The sequence below is a fragment of the Saccopteryx leptura genome, chromosome 12 (genome assembly GCF_036850995.1).
Source record: "Saccopteryx leptura isolate mSacLep1 chromosome 12, mSacLep1_pri_phased_curated, whole genome shotgun sequence".
In the NCBI taxonomy this organism is placed as follows: Eukaryota; Metazoa; Chordata; class Mammalia; order Chiroptera; family Emballonuridae; genus Saccopteryx; species Saccopteryx leptura.
In genome coordinates, this window is record NC_089514.1 from 45069007 (window position 1) to 45086246 (window position 17240).

A 17240-nucleotide genomic window follows, 5' to 3' on the forward strand; every position below is an offset into this window, starting at 1 on the left:
GGTTTGAAATGTTAGAAAACAGGAGGAGAGGAAAGACAGAAACATTGGCAAGATCTTATGCTGCACAGACTAGATAAATAAAAAAAATGTATTGTCTGTTAAATTGTTCAATATTGTGGCTTGTCTGTATTTTAAGAATTGTCAGCTCTATTGAGATATAATTCACCTACCATAAAATTCATCCATCAAAGCTGTACAGTTTCATAGTTTTTAGTATACACAGATTGTACAACCAATCACCATTAATCAATTTTTATACCCCATCCCCCCCAAAAAAGAAATTCCTCCCCATGTTCCTCCTTCCTGTCTCCAGCTAATCACTAATGTATTTTCTCTCTCCATATATTGCTTCTACTGGACATTTACAAATGGAATCATACAGAATGTGGTATTTTGTGACTTAACTAATGTTTTCAAGGTTCACCTATGAACATTCAAATAATTGGAATTTTAAATGCTTAAGCCAAGTCAAAACATCAGATCCAAGCTCTGCTTTTTTTTCCCATACTGTAATTATATGCCTGTCTTCCCAATTACTCTTTCTTTTGTACCCCCAATTTTGTAAGTTTTGCATTAGTTTAGACTCACAGGCCAATATAGACAATACAGTCTATACTTAATTAACCTGGTATTCCGAGATGCTTTAACAAGTCCCACCTTACCTTTCCATTGTTGAATTCCTGTACTCTGTGGTATATGTTCTCTCTTACATTTTGGAATAAGCTATTTCTTTTCCTTGAGCATACCTGCTAAAAGAATGAAGTCTGTGACTGTACTGTTGAACATACTTTTTCCCTTTATTGGAAAAGTTTTCTTCTATGATATAGACCAGTACTTTGAAAATCAGAACACTGAAAATTTAGAATGACTTTACCATGTTCACAAAGAACTCAGCAGCAAAATGTAATTAATTTTCACTTTCTGGGGTAAATATTTTAGCCCAGTTTATCTTTTTTTTTCCTTTTTGAATTTTATTTATTGATTTTTAGAGAGAGAGGAGTGAGAGAGAGAGAGAGAGAAGAGGGAGGAGCAGGAAGTATCAACTCCCATATGTGCCTTGACCAGGCAAGCCCAAGGTTTCGAACCGGCAACCTCAGCGTTCCAGGTTGACGCTTTATCCCACTGCGCCACCACAGGTCAGCCTAGCCCAGTTTATCTTAAAGCTCTTGTTCCCTATTGTAAAATTTGGTTTTTAATACTATGGGGAAAAATGCCTTTATTTAGATTGGAGTCAAAGAACTTGCTAAGACAAGTTCAGTGATAAGCAGTTGTACTAAACCCCTAAGCTCTTCCAAATAGAACTCCTCTCCAGTGTTTTATATTTCCTGTAGTATTTAAATATTTTAGATTTATGCAATCAAGCCTTGACAGTTACCTCCTTCCTACTGAAATCACACAAAAATTTTGTTTCCGTTTGTACAATATTATAGTATCTGAACTAGCTTATGACAGGTATACATAGTTACCCGTAAAAGTTTTTCCTGGAGAATGTGGAATGTAGGTCACGTTCAAGTTGGGCTTTGGGATGTATGTGGATAGCTACATTTCCTATAATAACTTTAAAAAAAAAATTTTATTGATTTTAATTTGTTGTGTTTACATAGTTATAAGTGTTCCCCTGAATATATCTCCCTCCCTCCCCTTGTTCTCCTTGATACCCCCTTGACCCCCTCCCCCCACCGCCTTCCCCCCTTTCGTCCATGATTTACTATCCTGCCCTCTATCTCTCTGTGTTATGTGTATATACTTTCACTACTGTCTTTTCTTTCTTTGATCCCCTCCTCCCTTCCCCTTTCCCTCTGGACTCTTTGAACTCTTCTCTGCCTCTATTCTGTTCCTCAGTTCACCTTGTTCATTAAATTCCTCATATGAGTGAGGTCATATGATTATTTCTTTCTCTGCCTGGCTTATTTCACTTAGCATAATAGACTCCATGTTCATCCATGTTGCCGCAAATGGTAAAATTTCCTTCTTTTTCATGGTCATGTAGTATTCCATTGTGTATATGTACCACATGAAAAAGTGTTCAACATCACTAATCATTAGAGAAATGCAAATTAAAACCACAATGAGATACCACCTCACACCTGTCAGGATGGCGCTCGTTAACAAAACAACACATAACAAGTGCTGGCAAGGGTGTGGAGAAAAGGGAACTCTCCTGTACTGCTGGTGGGAATGCAGACCGGTACAGCCTCTGTGGAAAACAGTATGGAGATTCCTCAAAAAATTAAAAATCGAACTGCCTTTTGACCCAGCTATCCCACTGTTAGGAGTATACCCTAAGAATAACAAATCACTGATTCAAAAGGAGAAATGCACCCCCATGCAGCATTGTTCACAATATCCAAGATCTGGAAACAGCCCCAAGTGTCCATCCTGTAATAACTGTTTTTAAATGTAATGTGCACTTGAGAAGCTATTTAACATTTGAGTTAGCTATCCTGGTAGGTTCGAAGGAATGCAAAAATGTGTCCATGTCATCCTTCCTTGTTTCCTAACCATCCATCATTTATACAAAAGGTATTCATTCTGTGTCTACTAATGCAGTAGTAGTTAACCTGGTCCCTACTGCCGACGAGTGGGCATTCCAGCTTTCATGGTGGGTGGTAGCGGAGCAACCAGTGTATAAATAAAAAGATAGATTTAACTATAGTAAGTTGTTTTATAAGAATTTATTCTGCCAGACTTAGCGAAAATCCGACATAAAGTACCTGGTAATTATCATTATATGCTTTAACTTGCTGTAACTCTGCTTTATAAATTTTATAAGTAAAGTTACTTCCCTACTTTATAAATCACCATTACTGTGGACTGGTGGGCGGTTAGAAAATTTTACTACTAACAGAGATACAAAAGTGGGCGGTAGGTATAAAGAGGGTGACTACCCCTGCATTATGGCCTAGGCACTGGGTTTAGAATTGGCAATTGAAAACAAGGCAGTTTTTTTTCCTCAAGAAGTTTATCTATTGTGAACAGACTTGTGAGAAACTGAGGGCGGTGGATGGTCTTTGTGAGGGGGGGGGTGTCTGTGAATCTTTTCACTCTGTACATAAAGATTTGTGTTAGCCCATTGGGGTAACTAGAGTGGAGAATGTTCCTAGCTCTTAGGGTCTCAAGGGGCTTGGGTTTCAAAAACCCTAGAGCCTCTGGGCTATTAGAAAGACAACAAGCTTTGGAGTCATACAGGCATTTATTTCTGTTCTGGCCTTGCTCTGATATAAGCAGGTTACCTAGGGAAATTGGGGATATAATATCTACCAGGAAGGGCCAACATCAAGGTAATATGTATATGAAGCTACTAGCATAGGAGTACAAATATTGATCGACTTACGACCTATGCAACTTATGACCATTTGACTTTACAACCACATTCGCTAGCCATGACTGCTCTGCGTCTGGCAGCGCAAGCATTGCCCAGCTGGGCATACTACAGTGCAGACCAGCTTCCGACAGCACTGCCATCTCTGTATGCACCATTTCAACTGTTCTCCCAGACTCGGTACAGCAATTTGTGCTTTGTGTCTTGGATATTTTTCATCAAACCCCTCCCAAGATGTCTACCAAGAGGAAATTGTCTTTGCAAATACAGTATTAAACCAGTTGTACTGGTAATGCAGTGTTTTACTTAAACCTGACAAATGTAAAAATAAGAAACAAAATGGTGTAGGCCCTGGCCAGTTGGCTCAGTATTAGAGCATCAGCCTGGCGTGCAGGAGTCCTGGGTTCGATTCCCGGCCAGGGCACACAGGAGAAGTGCCCATCTGCTTCTCTACCTCTCTCCCTTTCCTCCCTCTCTGTCTCTCTCTTTTCTTCCTGCAGCCAAGGCTTCATTGGAGTAAAATTGGCCTGGGTGCTGAGGATGGCTCCATGGCCTCCGCCTCAGGTGCTAGAATGGCTCTGGTTGCAACAGAGCAATGCCCCCTGGTGGGCATGCCAGGTGGATTGCGGTCGGGTGAATGCGGGAGTCTGTCTGACTGCCTCCCCGTTTCCAACTTCAGAAAAATACAAAAAGAAAAAAAATGATGTAGAGATGATGCAAATGGCATAAAATGAACAAAGAAAATTATATATAACAATAATGAAATAAAATTATAAAATATGACAATTTTTTTTAATTTATTTTTTACAGAGACAGTCAGAGAGAGGGATAGACAGGGACAGACAGACAGTAACGGAGAGAGATGAGAAGCATCTATCATTAGTTTTTCATTGCACGTTGCAACACCTTAGTTGTTCATTGACTGCTTTCTCATATGTGCCTTGACTGCAGGCCTTCAGCAGACCGAGTAACTCCTTGCTGGAGCCAGCGACCTTGGGTTCAAGTTGGTAGGCTTTTTGCTCAAACCAGATGAGCCTGTGCTCAAGCTGGTGACCTCGGGGTCTCGAACCTGGGTCTTCTGCATCCCAGTCCGACGCTCTATCCACTGCGCTACCACCTGGTCAGGCATGACAAAGTTTTTTATAACATCATTTCACAGTACTGTACATATAGCCTATTCAACTTACGAGCAAATCATGTTAAAACCGGTCTGTCGGAACCAATCGTGATCGTAAGTCGACATTAGCTATATGTAGAAGGTACTCAATTGTAATTCAATATGTCATATTACTCTAATGGAAATTATTCGAGGTTGAAACCATTGAGGCAGAAATCTGCCTGACAAATTATGGATGGTTTCATCAAAGAGGCCTTGTTTGAGCTGACTTATTTATTTATTTATGCACTATTTTAAAAATTTTAGTTGAATTTATTAGGGTGATACTAGTTAACATAATTGTACAGATTTCAGGTACCCAATTCCACAGCATATCAGCATATCTGTACACAATATTATATGTTTACACACACACCCTTCTCCTACACACCGATGTCCATGATTGTTTCTCTTTTATTTTTCTTTTCTTTTTAACAGAGGCAGAGAGTCAGAGGTCAGAGAGAGGGATAGATAGGGACAGATAGACAGGAACGGAGAGAGATGAGAAGCATCAATCATCAGGCTTTCGTTGCGACACCTTAGTTGTTCATTGATTGCTTTCTCATATGTGCCTTGACCGTGGGCCTTCAGCAGACTGAGTAACCCCTTGCTCAAGCCAGTGACCTTGGGTCCAAGCTGGTGAGTTTTGCTCAAACCAGATGAGCCTGTACTCAAGCTGGCGACCTCAGGGTCTCGAACCTAGGTCCTCCACATCCGAGTTCGATACTCTGAAAACTGCACCACCGCCTGGTCAGGCATGTTTCTCTTTTTTGACCTTTATTTATTTTTTTCCCAATGAGCTGACTTTTTTTTCCCTTTAACTAATTAATTAATTTTTGAGAGGAGAGAGAGAGAGAGAGAGAGAGAGAGAAAAAAAAGAGGGAGGAACAGGAAGCATCAACTCCCATAGGTGCCTTGACCAGGCAAGCCCAGGGTTTCGAACCGGCGACATCAGCAGTCCAGGTTGACGCTTTATCCACTGCACCACCAACAGGTCAGGTGAGCTGACTTCTTAAAGGGAAGAGTTTGTCATCAGGTGGATTAGGGTAAAAAATACATTTCAGATACAGAAAACAAATGGCACTTGCAAGCACAAAGAGATGATAAGAACGTGGGTTTTAGATGAGAGAAACAAGGTACAGTATATAAAGAGGCAAAGCCACCTTACCAGATGGTGGCGCAGTGGATAGAGCATTGGACTGGGATGCACAGGGCCTAGGTTCAAGACCCCCAGGTTGTCAGCTTGAGCCTTTGTTCATCTCTTTTGAGCAAAGCTCACCAGCTTGGACCCAAGGTCGCTGGCTTGAACAAGGGGTTACTGGGTCTGCTGTAGCCCCCTGGTCAAGGCACATATGAAAAAGCAGTCATTGAACAACTAAAGTGCCACAACGAAAAATTGATGCTTTTCATCTCTCTCTTGTCTGTCCCTATCTGTCCCTCTCTCTGACTTTATCTCTATCTCTGTCTCTGTAAATTAAAAAATGAATAAATAAAAAAGAGGTAAAGCCTATATATTCAATAGGAGGAATTCCTCAAAGTAGAACAACTCACATGCTGAGTATGAGATGAATAGGAAATTGGCCTCTAAGTTCCTAAATGTTTTGGTGAGAAGTGTTTTGGTGTCTTCTTATTGTGGCATATTTATTTTGTCTTGCAATGTATGATTTGGTTGGTATGAAGGATCTTTTAAAAATCAAGTTTAAGCCATACCATTAAACCTGGTAATTTTCCTTCACCCCAGGTAAAGTCAAACTCTCTCTGTTTAGGTCAGCTGTTCTCAACCTGTGGGTCGCGACCCCGGCGGGGGTCGAACCACCAAAACACAGGGGTCGCCTAAAGCCATCGGAAAATACATATTTATTATACAATAAATTTTTAAATAAAATAAGTATTTTCTGGTACATTTTTAAATAAAATATGTATTTTCCGATACATTTTTAAATAAAATATGTATTTTCTGGTACATTTTTAAATAAAATATGTATTTTCCGATGGCTTTAGGTGACCCCTGTGTTTTGGTCGTTCGACCCCCGCCGGGGTCGCGACCCACAGGTTGAGAACCGCTGGTTTAGGTAGTTCTTAGATGGTTAAAAATCAGTGTTTTTCATTGGTTTCTGTTAAAAGTAAAATTTTTACACTTTTCTGTAAAAATTTACATTAAAAAAAAAGCCTTTAGGACCTAGGAAAATTATTTATACTGCTCACAAAAATTAGGGGATATTTCAAAATGAATGTGAAGCAATAAAATATCCCCTAATTTTTGTGGGAAGTATATAATTCTAGGCCTGTTGCTTAGTTTGGATTCCTCAGCATACTTGTTTTCCAGGAGATAATGCTCAGAGATTTTGAGGCTACACATTTGGGACTAGAACCATAGTGGGGCAAGAAAGGAGTTGTGGATCCCATGCTATAATACATAAGAGAATACCTTTTCTGGACCCATGTCTTCACATTGTGTACAGTGGATTTACCCGTTAGTCACAGACCCGGTAATTAAAAGAACCATTAAAGCTATTTAGAAATTAAAGAGTTTGTTACAAGTTTTACATTTAGAAGTTGGCAGAGCTGAGTTTGTCCCAGTTAACAAAGAAGATCCCTTTACTATGACATGGTGTTGCCTCAGCCCACAGTCGCATTCTGCCCTCCCCCTTTTTTATTTTGAGAGAGGGTATAATGAGACAGACTCCTACGTGCGCACTGACTGGGATCCACCTGACAACCCCTTGTCTTGGGTCAGTGGTCAATCAACTGAACTCATATTAGCGCCTGAGGTGGACTCTGGGATCAACCAAGCCACTGGCTGCAGGATGGGGTAGCTTCTTTTGTTTACCCTAAGCAGGAATTGAACCCAGGAATTCCATATGCCAGACAGGCATTCTATCCACCACTGAGCCCACAGGCCAAGGACTACAGTTCTATTCTTATTAGGTGGAAAAGTGAAAAAAGGGGCATAAATATGAAAATTACAGAAAAATTATTTGTCAGTATAGATATTTGGTAGTAGCCTAGTTCTGAATTAGCCTAAGTGAAAAAAGACTTTATTACAGGCCTGGCCGGTTGGCTCAGTGGTAGAGTGTTGGCCCAGCTTGTAGAAGTCCCAAGTTCAATTCCCAGCCAGGGCAAACAGAAGAAGCACCCATCTACTTCTCCACCCTTCCCCCTCTCCTCTCCTTCCTCTCTCTCTCTCTCTCTCTCTCTCTCTCTCTCTTCGCCTCCTGCAGCCAAGGATCCATTGGAGCAAAGGTGGCCCGAACGCTGAGGGTGGCTCCATGGCCTCTGCCTCAGGTGCTAGAATGGCTCTGGCTGCAATGGAGCAACGCCCCAGATGGGCAGAGCATCGCCCCCTAGTGGGCATGCCAGGTGGATCCTGGTCAGACGCATGTGGGAGTCTGTCTCCCTCCTTGCTTCTTCTTTTTTTTTTTTTTACAGTGACAGAGTCTGAGAGAGGGATAGATAGGGACAGACAGGCAGGAACAGAGAGAAACATCAGTCTTTAGTTTTTCGTTGCGACACCTTAGTTGTTCATTGATTGCTATCTCATATGTGCCTTGACGGTGGGGCTGCAGAGACCAAGTAACCCCTTGCTCGAGCCAGCGACATTGAGTCCCAGCTGGTGAGCTTTGCTCAAACCAGATGAGCCCGCACTCAAGCTGGTGACCTCGGGGTCTCGAACCTGGGTCCTCCGCATCCTAGTCCATCGCTTTATCCACTGTGCCACCGCCCGGCTGACCTGCTTCTTATTTCAGGGGGAAAAAAAGAAAAGACTATTGCAATAGAATAGTGACCTTGAGCTACTTCAAGGACAGGAAACAAGAAACGGAGAGCCATCCATAACCTAGGTGACTTCTCTTTGTTTCAGCTCCTCTATCCTTATGTGTTCCATGTTACACTCGCCGGGTAAAACAGACACTGGAGACATTTGGAGAGTTTCAGACAAAGTTTTATGGCCAAGAGAAAAAGAGAACAAAGCAAAATTAACCTGCGCAGGGGTGGACTCGAGTGGTAGTCACAAGAGCCACACGGAGCGCCTACAATCTAGGGGTTCTTATAGCGTAGCAAGCAAGCAGTTCATACAGAAGCGAATTTGGCGTTTAGCAATTGGCTCCTCCAAATCAAATTTTAGTCATGTGCCTTAGTAACCAGTCATACAGTTGAAAGCCCCCAGCTGGAAATGTCCCTATCTATCCCTTAGGATGTGGTCACATTAACTATCTTAGGAGTTTTTACGACTTCCGTATCTCAAGGACTCATCAGCTCCTAGTCATCCTGGGAGTCTATCGACTTCCCTATCTCTAGGACTCATCTGTCTTATTCATCCTGGGTGTCTGGTCTCATCTACTCCGGGAATGTGCTGTACTTACTGGACCAGTTCTTTTTAAGTTATTTTCCCAAGCCTATTAATGTATTTTATGGCTTTTATTCGAATGTCACATTTCCTCCTCTTCTTTGTCCTAGTTAAATCCTTAACTATAATGGAGATTCTTCGGCGTTGGTATGGCTGAGATAAAACTATTATTTTAACTGTTTCTATTCTTTCTGCCTTGCATTTTTCTTCTCTGTACTAACTTCTTACAACTTGCACAAACCTTCTGCAACTTACACAAATCTTCTGCAACTTACATAAACCTTCAACTTTTATGCACTTTCTTATCCAGAAATAACTGGCCTTCATAACAACTTGCTTTTCCTTTTCTTTTCAAAAGTACCTCTATACCTTATACCTTCTATTATCAAAACCATACAATTCCTTTCTAGTCAAAATTCTTGATTTTTTTAAAAACCTTAACCTTCAGCAAAGACTAAGTTAGTACTAAGTAATTCTCTTTTAAAGATTGCTTTTTGGAGGTGTCCTTTTCATAAGTAGCCTATTGGACACATGACTAATATTCATAGGTTATTCTATAGTGGTAGCTATGAGCATATATATAATTTTCATTTACCTTATAGCTTCTCTCTCAGCCAAGGGACTTACACCCCCTTTCTGTATACTCATAGCAGTACATGCATCAAACCTTAAGATGACTTACTTGGCTTTCCTTTACCTTAGTTTCCCTCCCTCCCTAAAGTCTCCATGCGTGGACCAGTTAACTTCTGGTTTGTGGCTGAAGCAGGGCATGCTGTCCTTCTCAGGGTCAGCTTACAAGGGTTGGCAGGGTCAGTCTTCGCTGTCCACAAAGGTGTCTCTGCTGGGACTGCAAGCTTCAGCCGGCTGCGGTGGACCCAGGCGGGTATGCCTTCTACCTTGGCAGTAGTGGGGGTGCTCAGGATCATGGTGTGTGGACCCGTCTATGTGGGAGTCAGTCCTTGGGTGATGTACTGCTAGAAGTGCCTCTTGGACAGTCTTATTTGGGATACCATTGTCCTGGCTCCGGTGGAGTTGGCAGTGGAAGTCCTTTGAGTTGGTCCTTCTGCTGGTCTCTAAGCGCCCGTACTTCTGCACGTATTAGTTGTAATGCCTGTAAGGACTTTAGAAAACTTTGATTAGAACCCTTAATTTCTTCCCTTGTTATTTGTGGAACCAAAGGAGTTGGTTGCCCATACATTAACTCATAAGGAGTCTATTTTCCTGTATAAGGTGTATTTCGAACCCTATATAATGCAAAAGGGAGTAGCTCTACCCAATTTTCGCCAGTCTCCTCTCTTAACTTAATTATAGTCTCTTTAAGGGTCCTATTCATTCTCTCGACTTGCCCTGAACTTTGAGGCCGATAAATGCAGTGTAATTTCCAATTGATCCCTAATCTTTTTGCTAATTCCTGTGATATCTTGGACACAAAAGCAGGTCTATTATCTGACCCTACAGCAATGGGAATGCCATATCGTGGAATGATTTCTCTTAAAAGTATTTTACAAACTGTTGAAGCAGTTTCTCCTTTTGTAGGAAAAGCCTCAGTCCATCTAGTAAAGGTGTCTATTAGAACAAGCAAATATTTGTAGCCTAATTTCCCTGGAGTCATTTCGGTAAAGTCTACTTCCCACAGTTCTCCAGGAGCTTTTCCTCGGTGCCTGATGAGAGGAGGTAATTTCTTATTGACAGCATTTACTTTGGCGCAGGCCTGACACCTAGACACAACAGAGTGTATGATATCTCTGATTTCCGCTCCCTCATAATATTTTCTTACTAGATGTTCTAGTTTTTGTTGTCCTAAGTGGGAGCTGCTATGTATTTCTTGAATTATTTGTCTTAACACTCCTTGTGGTAGGTATATTCTGCTGTCTGGTAATTCTATCCATCCCTGTTTACTTTTCTTACCCCCTAGTTGCTTACCTTTCTCTTCTTCTTTTGGCTCATACCTCGGTTCTATTTGTAAAGTAGGGGGTGGGATGAGTAGCAGTTGGTTAGTGTGTTCCTCCTCTTCTGCTGCATTCCGTGCCGCTCGATCAGCAAAGTGGTTTCCTTTTACTATAGGGGAATCCCCCTTTTGATGTCCTTTGCAATGTATTATTGCCACCTTTTTAGGCAACCAAATGGCTTCTAATAGAGCCAAAATTTCATCCTTATTTTTAATTTCTTTTCCTGCAGTAGTCAACAACCCACGCTCCCGGTAGATGGCGCCATGTACATGGGCCGTGGCAAAGGCATATCTACTGTCTGTATAGATGTTGGCACTTTTCCCTTCAGCAATTCTAAGGGCCTGTGTGAGTCCGATAAGCTCAGCCCGTTGTGCAGATGTGCCTTTAGGCAGTGCCTTTTTCCATAACACAGTATCTTGTGTGGTCACCGCAGTTCCAGCATACCTTTGCCCATCCCGAACATAGCTACTTCCATCTGTGAACAGAGTTAAATCTGCCTTCTCATAGGCCTGATCCCATAGATCTGGTCTGGCTCCTGTAATGGTATCTAATATTTGTCTACAGTCATGGATCACCGATGAGTCTGGCAACGGGAGCAATGTAGCAGGATTCAAGGCCGTTGTTTTCAAAAATTGTATTGCGGGGGGGTTCAGCAACTGTGCCTGATACTGTGTTAGTCGGGCATTCGAGATCCACCTATCCGGGGGAGCCCGCAGCACTTGTTCTAAATAGTGCTCTCCAATGACCTGAATGTCTTGACCCAGAGTCAGTTTACTGGCCTCCTTAAGAAGGATGGAGGTAGCAGCAAGTGCTCTCAAACAATTGGGCCATCCTGATGACACAGGATCTAGTCTTCTGGACAGATAGGCTATTGGTCTTTTCCAAGGTCCTAGTTCTTGACAGAGGACCCCTAGAGCAATGCCCTTCTTCTCAGTCACAAATAGTTGAAAAGACTTAGACAAGTCTGGCAGGGTTAATGCCGGGGCTGCAACTAGGGCCTCCTTAAGTTTTTGAAAAGACTCTCGTGCCTCCTCTGTCCATACAAATTGTTCCTCTTTTCCCCGTGTTAACTCATGCAAAGGTTTGGCCAGCTCTGCAAATCCCAGTATCCAAAGTCTGCAATATCCCACGGCACCTAAAAATTCTCGTACTTGTCTTTTACTTACAGGCTCAGGAATCTGTAATATAGTCTGAATTCTTTGGCTAGACAAACTACGTTGTCCTCCCCTCAAGTCATACCCCAAGTAACTCACGGTTTGGGTGACAATTTGGGCCTTCTTAGCAGATACTCGATAGTCCATCCGTTGCAATTCTTGGAGTAGTTCTAACGTAGCTTCTTGGCAACTCTCCTGGTTTGGGGCTGCGATAAGGAGATTGTCCACATACTGCAGCAGTACAATTGAAGAGTGGCCGGCTCGAAACTCCTGTAAGTCTTTGCACAAAGCCTCATTAAATATGGTTGGTGAATTCTTAAAACCCTGAGGGAGCCTGGTCCAAGTGTATTGACCTGAAAGTCCATTCTCAGGATCATTCTACTCAAAGGCAAACATTTCCTGACTTTGCTTTGCTAATGGAATGCAAAAGAAGGCATCTTTCAAATCCAATACTGAATAGAAAACATGAGTCGGTGGCAATGAACTTAATAGGGTATAGGGGTTTGGCACAGTAGGATGTATGGTCTCTACCCGAGCATTCACTTTACGCAGGTCCTGCACTGGGCGATAGTCCTGAGTTCCAGGCTTTTGTACTGGCAGTAGAGGAGTGTTCCAGGCAGATTGGCATTCCCGGAGAATCCCGGCTTCTAATAAGCGCCTCAAGTGCTGTGCTATACCCTGTTTAGCCCGAGCAGGTACAGGATACTGTCTGATGCGTACTGGGCTGGCATCGCTCTGCAACAGCACTACTACAGGCGGCTGATGTACTGCCAATCCCGGAGGATTATTCTCTGCCCAAACTCCAGGAACCTGCTGCTTTATTTCCTCGGGGATTCCCGTAAACCCGCTCTTACCTTCCGGGAGGGAGGCAATCAGATATTCTTCTGATATTGGTACAGTCACTAATACCTTGCCTTCTGCATTCTTCTCCTGGTTGAAGGTTATTGTTGCTTGAAATTTTTGCAACAAATCTCGTCCCAACAGCGGGTAAGGGCAGTCTGGAATAATCAGGAATGAATGAGTAATAGTCCCTCGCGCCAGGTCTGTAATCCATGCAGTGGCTCGAGGATATGAGACAGCTTTGCCAGTGACCCCTATTACCTTTGTGGATTCCTTTTGTAATGTCCCAAGTGGTCTCTTTAGGACAGAATAAGTGGCCCCCGTGTCAACTAGGAAGGTAGTTGGTTTCCCTTCAATTGACAGTGTGACCATAGGCTCCTGGGGGCCAACAGAAATGGAGCCTTGGCCCCGTCAATCTAATTGGAGCAAAACTTGTGAGCCTTGTTCCTGATTTACGGCCTGTAGCTTAGGGCAATCCTTCTTCTAATGACCTTTCTCTTTGCAATAAGCACACTGGTCTTTATCTAGTTGCTTCTGCGGGAAAGTTCCCTTCTTTCCCTTAAAGGGCTGCTGTTTCCCTTTTGGTCCTTTTGATTGCTGTGCCAAGAGTAGTTTTACAGCTGTTCTCCCTAACTCAGGGTCATCACGATTGACAAAGACTCTCTGTGCTATTTCTAATAATTCACTCCTATTCTTTCCCTCAAATCCTTCTATTTTCTGGAGTTTCTTTCTAATGTCTGGGGCTGCCTGAGTGACGAAGGTTATGTTTATTAGCTTGCGATTTTCCTCTGCCTCAGGGTCAATAGGGGTATAAACCCGGTAGGCCTCCATTAGCCGCTCTAAATATGCAGCAGGGGACTCATCCTTCCCCTGAGTTACCTCACCTACCTTACTAAAGTTGGTTGGTTTCTTAGCAGCTGCCCTTATTCCCCTTAATAGAGCCTGGTGATATTGGGTAAGCGATTCCCTATCCCTGACATTGTTTGGATCCCAACTGGGGGGGCTCCTGGGGAGCGTCCTCTCTAGTTCCCTTTCAGTGCCCCCCCTCTTCCCTAAATACTTTTTCAGCTTCTTGGCTGATGCGGGTTCTTTCTTCCGTTGTGAACAAAGTGTGCAAAAGCTGCTGGCAATCATCCCAAGTTGGTTGATGGGTCCTGAAAACAGTCTCAAGCAAAGAAATTAACCCCTGAGGTTTCTCTGAAAATGACGGGGTCTGATGTTTCCAATTATAAATGTCACTAGTAGAAAAAGGAATATAAATCATTTGGGACGGTGCATGTGGTCCTTCATCTAGTGGGGGCAACACCTCCCTAAGAGGTAACATTGGGGCACCTTCAGCAAAGGAAGGTTGAGCATAAGGGGTTCCCCCCCGGGTGTGGGGAGGACTCTGGACATTCTCGGGCACAGTTGAATCTGGCTCCCTGGGCTTCTGATAAGGAGGAGGATAATTTACAGGGTCTACTATATCCTCAGTAACATCAGAAAGGACCAGATACGATTTGGGAGGCTTTTTTTCAGGTGCAGGTGGAGCGGAGGGAGGGCGAGGCTTAATGTCCGCAGCGCTCACACAAATAGCTCTCTTAACCTTTTGATTTGCTTTTATGCACCTCTTAATGTACCCAGGTTTGTCTGTAGCTACATCTATCCAAACATCTATATACACATATTGATCTGGGTGAGGCATCTGATATATAATGGCCCTTACTGCAAAAACTATGGGCAGATCAAAGGTTCCCTCAGATGGCCATCCAACCTTAAGAGATGGCCACTCCACTTGGCTTAAGGTCCGGAGAGTTTCTCGATCGGGTGGAGGTCCCCCATAACCCTGAGCTCTCTTCTGAAAATCAGAGAAGTTACTTAAAATGCAATCAAGAGGGGATTTAAGAGTAGATTCTTGCTGTCCCATCTCGCGGTACTTGTTCTTCTCAGCCAGGTATGCTTCTAGTCCTACAAAGACAACACACAGGATTCCCCACCCTATAAGCAGGGTGATCTAGATGGATGAGCGTTGATCACACTGTACTGGCAAACAAATTAACACCAAACACAACAATGCAATACACAAAATTTCCCACACAGTCATTCAGGCTAAACAAACAACCAGACAGCAGCGCGGCGCGGCGCGAGTGAGCTCACTACTTCGAAACGATCGATCGATTTCAGACAGAAACAGAAACCTCGGCCGGCAGCGTCCTGCCCTTTGGCCCGAGTGTCTGGGCGGGTCACTGACAGCGTCCTGTCTGCCACCACAGACTGTAAGTGCTCCGGAGCCAGATTGCAAAAACAAGAAATTCTACAACAAAATACTCACCAGCTCAAACACAAACAGCTGTTCCGCCTGTCCCCAGTCAAGATTCCCGTAATGGGCAATCCCGGACGAGCCCCCATAAAATGTTACACTCGCCGGGTAAAACAGACACTGGAGACATTTGGAGAGTTTCAGACAAAGTTTTATGGCCAAGAGAAAAAGAGAACAAAGCAAAATTAACCTGCGCAGGGGTGGACTCGAGTGGTAGTCACAAGAGCCACACGGAGCGCCTACAATCTAGGGGTTCTTATAGCGTAGCAAGCAAGCAGTTCATACAGAAGCGAATTTGGCGTTTAGCAATTGGCTCCTCCAAATCAAATTTTAGTCATGTGCCTTAGTAACCAGTCATACAGTTGAAAGCCCCCAGCTGGAAATGTCCCTATCTATCCCTTAGGATGTGGTCACATTAACTATCTTAGGAGTTTTTACGACTTCCGTATCTCAAGGACTCATCAGCTCCTAGTCATCCTGGGAGTCTATCGACTTCCCTATCTCTAGGACTCATCTGTCTTATTCATCCTGGGTGTCTGGTCTCATCTACTCCGGGAATGTGCTGTACTTACTGGACCAGTTCTTTTTAAGTTATTTTCCCAAGCCTATTAATGTATTTTATGGCTTTTATTCGAATGTCACATTCCACATATTTTTCAGTTTCTCTGTCTCTTTAGGGCTTCTTGGTTTCACTTCTATGTGCACCTGCTTTACACTTACCTTTCTCTGCATTTGGCTTTCAGAGTTTGGGGCTGCATATGCTGAATAAAGGCTGAATAAATGAATTACTGTGTCATTCACTTGATCTAAGTTTAGGGCTAATCAGAATGATTAGTATTGATCTAGCTCATCTTCATACTCTTGGAAGAATTAATCAACTTGCCAGTGAGATAGATGTGTATTGCAGTATGAATAAGTGGAGATGACCAGATGGGGGGCTTGTTTAGATGTGTATGGAAGGGACTTTTCTTAGGGAAAGAGAGAGGTAGTTCACTAAGTGGGCAGGCAGCTAAAGAGTATCTTATACGAAAATCCTTGAAGGGAAACTGAAAAAAAACTATTTTAAGTTTTCAGCTCCAAATAAATCCCATTCACCTTCCTTCAGAGCAGGGAAAAGAGAACTTGAGAGAACATTCTTTTGGCTCCGGCAGAGCGTGTTACTTCACATACACAGGACACATTAAATGTCAGACAAAATTTTAAGGTTTCTGTGTGGAAACTATAAATTAAAGATAATCTGTAAATTGCATGTTTATGGTACCTAAGATTAAATTTTGGGTTTTTTTTTTAGGGCTAAAATATGGAACCAGAGCATTATTCTTGCAAGGAAATACTATTCTACAGAACAATTTGACCGAAGTATTATATCTAGTCATTAATTACTTCCTAAATATATATCTGAAATATATATCCATCTGAAAGACTAATGTGTATCCTTCACAATAGATTTTACATTAATAAAATAAATCTAACGTAGTTTCTGTAGTTCCCAAATCATCTAAAATTTAAATACAGTGGCCCTGGCCGGTTGGCTCAGCAGTAGAGCATCGGCCTGGCGTGCGGGGGACCCGGGTTTGATTCCCGGCCAGGGCACATAGGAGAAGCGCCCATTTGCTTCTCCACCCCCTCCCCTCCTTCCTCTCTGTTTCTCTCTTACCCTCCCGCAGCCAAGGCTCCATTGGAGCAAAGATGGCCCGGGCGCTGCCCCAGGTGCTAGAGTGGCTCTGGTCGCGACAGAGCGATGTCCCGAAGGGGCAGAGCTTCGCCCCTGGTGGGCATGCCGGGTGGATCCCGGTCCGGCGCATGCGGGAGTCTGTCTGACTGTCTCTCCCCATTTCCAGCTTCAAAAAAAAAAAAAGAAAAGAAAAGAAATAATAAAATTTAAATACAGTAACACTATTTGCCTGATTGTGCGTGTCTCTGAGTTGTTGTGTTTGCCTCCCTTTGCACCTCCCTGTGCATAACTGTTTGAGTAGTTATCTTTCTCAACTATGTCCAGTGACTTGTTTGTGCCTTAGATTTCTTACTGTGTTGAAAATGGGTGTTACAGATAGATCAGGATGTACAGTTGACCCTTGAACAAACCAGGTTAGAAGCACAGACCCCCAAGAAATAAAAAATCCACGTGTAACTACAGTTGGTTTGCAGATCCGTAGGCTGAAAATACTACTGTGT

General features: G+C 43.0%; 1 protein-coding gene and 1 long non-coding RNA gene across 4 annotated transcripts in view; one reads left to right on the top strand and one right to left on the bottom strand.

Annotated features, from left to right (window-relative positions):
• The window catches only part of PTPN12 (protein tyrosine phosphatase non-receptor type 12), a 115443-nt gene that overhangs the window by 8840 nt on the left and 89363 nt on the right, over positions 1-17240 (top strand). The window lies entirely within an intron of this gene.
• On the bottom strand, positions 9330-10288 carry LOC136383986 (uncharacterized). Its single transcript, XR_010747506.1, has 2 exons — positions 9521-10288; positions 9330-9418 (listed from the first exon to the last, which is right to left on the bottom strand). It is a non-coding gene; the product is annotated as an uncharacterized lncRNA (long non-coding RNA).